General features: G+C 32.8%; 2 non-coding genes across 2 annotated transcripts; one reads left to right on the top strand and one right to left on the bottom strand.

Moving 5' to 3' along the window:
- Positions 1 to 751: 751 nt before the first annotated feature.
- On the top strand, positions 752 to 823 carry Trnae-uuc (transfer RNA glutamic acid (anticodon UUC)). Its single transcript has one exon. It is a non-coding gene; the product is annotated as a tRNA-Glu (tRNA).
- Positions 824 to 3,997: 3,174 nt separating this feature from the next.
- On the bottom strand, positions 3,998 to 4,069 carry Trnae-uuc (transfer RNA glutamic acid (anticodon UUC)). Its single transcript has one exon. It is a non-coding gene; the product is annotated as a tRNA-Glu (tRNA).
- Positions 4,070 to 5,266: the final 1,197 nt, after the last annotated feature.

The following is a 5,266-nucleotide window of genomic DNA, read 5'->3' as shown; positions in this document are numbered from 1 at the left end:
GTGGTCATAGATGGCTAAGCGTCCAGCTTTGCTTTTATCTCCTCGCATTTTTACCATACAAAAACAAAAAGCAAATTATCGAACGATGCTGCTCCTTTTCCATCTTAGCGAAAATCACGAAGCACATCTGACTCGAATAGCTACCAAATCCAAAGTAACCAATCAATCAGTCTGAAATTTTTTTTTGCCGTCGTTTGATAGGTGGATGGATGGCAGCACGCGATGCTAACACCAGCTTTCCTCAGGAACGCCCTCTGGTATCAAACACAGGTACTTATTGAACCGCCCTAGCAAATATGCACACATATGTATGTATAGCCACTTGCTGGAGTTCATTTAATTGAAACATAGTTTCAAAATGTTCCAAAAATTATTATTTTTTTATTATACACATTTCTTTAATTTTAATGATTTTTTTGTTTATACGCTTCTTTTATGATAAACCTGTGTAAAACAAGGTGTGGGCTGCTAGTATATGTATGCATGTATGTATGTATGTATGTATGCACGCTAGAAGTAGTTATTTATGAAAAAGTGGAAATACATATATTGTAATATACGTATGCGTACATATGTATAACAATGCGCCGGAAATAAAATTCTTGAATAAATTTGACTTATCGTTAAAAATAAACTCTTGTGTTTCCTGTTGGGGCCACTTCTATTACTTTGAAGATATATAAATATTTACACAACTGTAGTGTTGTTTGTAAAACGCTTATCAGGCTACATACATACATAACTGTTAATATCCCATATGGTCTAGTGGCTAGGATATCTGGCTTTCACCCAGAAGGCCCGGGTTCGATTCCCGGTATGGGAATAAGTTTTTGGATGCTTTCTTTATAATGGAGGAAGGAGGGGGCTTTGCTTTATTTTAACATATGTTAATAATTATATATAAAGAATATATTTGTACGTTCATATTTATTAGAGAAAATTGTGAAAATTGTGTCGAAATAATACTTTAAGTTATTGGTATCAAATAGAAGCTATTTGAAAAGACGTTAATTTACATATATTTTTAGTAGTGTTGCCGCCTGAATATGTATCTAAATATTAATTTTAAAATAAACAGGAAAAATATTTCAACATAAACCTCCAACGAAATGTATTACGGAATTTAAATTAAATTCAGACTTTAGTTACACAATTTTTAATAAGGTTGCCACCTGCATATGTATCTAAGTATTAAGTTTAAAGTAAATAGAAAAAAATGTTTCAATACAAACCTCAAACGAAAATTTTTTAGGAAATAAAATTAAATTCAGAAATTAGTTATACAATTTTTAATAGAGTTGCCACCTGCATATGTATATAAATATTGATTTTAAAATAAATAGGAAAAGTATTTAAATGCAAACCTCAAACGAAATGTATTTAGGAATTCAAATTAAATTCAAACTTTAGTTATACAATTTTTAATAATGTTCCCACCTGCATATGTATGTATATAAATATGAAGTTTAAATCAATAGGAAAAAACAAAATAGGACAGTCAGACGCTCTTTCGAAAGTTTGCCTCCTCGACATACCTCAGTTTTTAGAGCCAACGTTTTGTTTGGCAAAGCTCTAAAGAAAAGGCCTGTCTCATCAGCGTTATAAATATCCCTGGGGCCATATCCAATTAGCATTGATGGTAGTTTTTCCAAAAATTGCTTGACATCTTGCATATTAACAGCAGCACTTTCACCACAAATGTACCGAAAAGTTATTTTATGTCTGGTTCGCCATTTTTGTAACCAGCCGTTAGAGGCCACAAAATTATTGACACCCTGTTTTAAAGCGATATCTTCAGCCTTTTCCTGAATTATTGGCCCGGATATTGGAACATTTTGGCCTCGGGCCCTACAGAACCACTCGTAACACATCTCTTCAATTTTTTTTCATCTACTTTCATAAAGGACCTTTTGCTTTGAATAGTGTTTCCATCCATCCATTTCGCTCGGATATCTTCTTTATTTTTAACGAAGTGTGCAGCCTGAGTTTTTCCAATTTTGAACCTTAAAACAGATAATATAAGGACTCTGTACATAATTAAGTTGATTTTCTTTTTCATTGAAAACTGTTTTTACACTCCGAATATAAATTAGAACGATGTTTTTTTTTAGTAAAACTTACCTTTTGGCTATTGCTCGTGCGGACAAATTGTTTTCCTCACTATCGATTATGATTGCAATTTTTTCTTTCAAACTCACATTCGACCGCGACATTGTTTTGCGTCTTTTCACTTTCACTGAACACCTTAACTGAGCAAACCAAACTAAGCATGCGCTTTAAAATTTTTTTCAAGAAACACGGGAATCCCCTTTTTTTATTTACTCACATCGTATGTGTGTACACAACCCCTACAACGTTTTTTAAAAGTCAGTAGTATTGTAACGAACGTTTTGTATTGTTATGTGTGTAAAGTTTTGTCCGCTCAAGGAGAGTTCGCGTCCTCTCAGAAGAGGTTTTTCTCTGATTTATTATGAAACGAAATCTCTTTGTCCGTTAACAAGAGGTTCGCGTCCGCTTAATAGAGGTTTTTGTTCTAATTTTATGACAAATCACTGTCCGCGTCCGGCCAAGAGAGTGTCCGGATAAGAGAGTGGCATTTGTTCTGAAAAATGCACTTAAAACTTGGTGCATGAATAAATGTCCGCCCAAGGGAGGTGTCCGTTAGAAGAGGTTTCTCTGTATTTCAATTTGCAATGCAATTTGCTTTTGCAACAACCATTGAAAAAGTTCAAGGCCAGTCTATTGAGTTGGGTGCATTGGGATCAGGCACAGATTTTTTTTGAAGGTAAATATAAATGGAAATGCATGCTTGGATTTTTTGGTATAAGAGCAAAAGCCTAGCATCGTAAAAAAAAAAAAAAAAAAAAACAAAAAAAAAATTGCCAAAAATCATCTGCACTTTGTTAGACTAGAATTTAATGGACTATAAAACTGCATACCTCAAATAATTCTAAAAACTCTGGGTTTAAGTTGAAAGCTTTGATGGAATTTTGAAAAAAAGCTACCGAGACAAAACAGCTAATGTGCTTTGAAAGAAGGGTGCTCCGAAAGATCTATGGTCCGCATAGACTGGCATATGGCACTTATCGCATAAGGCACAATGCCGAACTGGAAGGCATAGTTAAGAAAGAATATAAAATAATATTTATTAAGGGGCTATATACACTTTTAATTGTCAAAAAATCTATTTTTTTTTTCATTTTCGGAATGTACATATATTTCAGCATATCCTCTGAAAGTTTCAATTATATCCGGTAAATATATTCTGAGATATAGCTGTAATAGTAAAGACGTTTCTGACTATGCATTTAGTTGGAAATACTGCATAAATATTTCCTGTCCAATAAAATAGAACAAAATATGCCCAATAAGCGCCGTTAGTTTAGTAAATGCCGTATTATGCATATGCACATACATACATGCATATATTTCAGCAAAAGATTAAGTTCGATTCGATAAAGTTTGCATAAATAACCGAATATGAATAAATACATACACACATATATTACATACATACATAAATATGTTGCAGTTATATGATTCATCATCATCATCATTCTCGGAATATAAATTCTAAATTCGAATGCAAGTATTCAATCGAATATTTTTCATAAATAGGTACGCCCCACTTTTAATAAAACCAGAAATGTCTGTCTTACTTTTGTTTGCATTTGGTGCAAATTCATATACATACATAAATAAAAAGATAACAATTTCGTCTTTATTCGCATGTGAATCCTAATAATAAATGTAAAATATGCCATAACAAATATTTTTCTATGTAAATTAACAGAATAGCTGCTTTGCTTATATGAAAATTACGGTGAGACCCGTCGAAGTATAGAGAGTATGGAGAGCAGACAGCGACTGTGTATACATATGTATGTATCTATGTATGCATATCCTCTACTACTTTGTTTATTATACGCTTGACTTGTTAATTAATAAAAAGTTGCTTATAAAAAGTTAATTAAAAAAAGAGTTTTAAAAAGTAGTCTTCCCATACCGGGAATCGAACCCGGGCCTTCTGGGTGAAAGCCAGATATCCTAGCCACTAGACCATATGGGAGATTGGTACTTTTGCAGCTAAGTTAACAGTTGAGAAACTACAGCACCGCTGTTAAATTTATACGTGTGAGTGTGCGCCTCTGTTGACCTATTTCTCTATAGCCTGCCTTTAACACTATTTCACAACAACTATAAAAACAACACTGAACAAGCAAAGCATCAAGAATATTTTGCGTCATGGCGTTTCTCTTAAGTGCTTTTTTTTGTTTGAGAAAATAGGGAAGCGCAAAAGTGAAGAAACCAAGAGTTATTTTAAATGGTTTGATGAAAGAAATACAAAAATTTATTTTTTATTGGAAAAGTGTGCGTATTGCTAACTTTTTTCGTTAGATTTGTTTACCCGTGTGCCAGTGCAATAAGGTTTATGTATAAAATTGTGCATATAACTGTTGTTTGCACAAAAGTGCTCAGAATGATGAAAGAGCATCGATTTACCTATGGCTGTGTATATGTCCGTGAGAAATAGAGAGGTACCACAACGAAGCATAGGAAGGTTACAAGAATGATAGAAAGAAGATTGCGCCCATCAGAGAATACGTGACGTCCCGTTTGCTGAGTTGTGCAGTATTGCCAACCATTTGCTCTTCGCAATAAATTTAGTTCTTTTTTATACCGAAAATGCAAAAATTTTGAAGTTTCGTGTTTGTTTCTTTTTCTTTTAATTTAAAGCTACCGAAACTTTAGGTTAAAAAAAACTGTATTATTATACAAAAGAAGGTTAAAAAAGGCCACTCTGAGAAGATTTTAGTGCTAATGAAAATTAGTTGGTTTTTATAAAATTTGATATTTTGAAAGTGTGAATTTAATTTTTTGCTCCTTTTAAGGTTATGGAAGAATATTAAATGTCCCTCTCTAAACTCTTCTTAAGATTGAAAACCTTTTTACACATTTTAAAAGGCGTTTGAATTTACTGAATGCGGATTAAAACCACAGAGGTGAAATCCGGTCTCCGGTCCTCAGTCCTTAGTAGGACATAGGGCATCAAGAGGCATATTCATTATAAAAATAAGCAACAAAATACCAGAAAATACTCAAGAAACCATACTGACATTTTTACAAAAAGAGTACCTTATCTAGTTACATAACTTCAAATATAGCAAATAAGTCGTTCACTTAACAAAAGAGTCTCGCTTGACAAAAATAACTTATAAATTAAATTGTTCATAAGCACAACACATTTATTAAAAAAAACTAAAGA

Source organism: Anastrepha ludens, chromosome 3 (assembly GCF_028408465.1).
Source record: "Anastrepha ludens isolate Willacy chromosome 3, idAnaLude1.1, whole genome shotgun sequence".
Taxonomy (NCBI): domain Eukaryota; kingdom Metazoa; phylum Arthropoda; class Insecta; order Diptera; family Tephritidae; genus Anastrepha; species Anastrepha ludens.
Note: the sequence above shows the minus strand (reverse complement) of the source record. Positions and strands in the feature narration are given on the sequence as shown.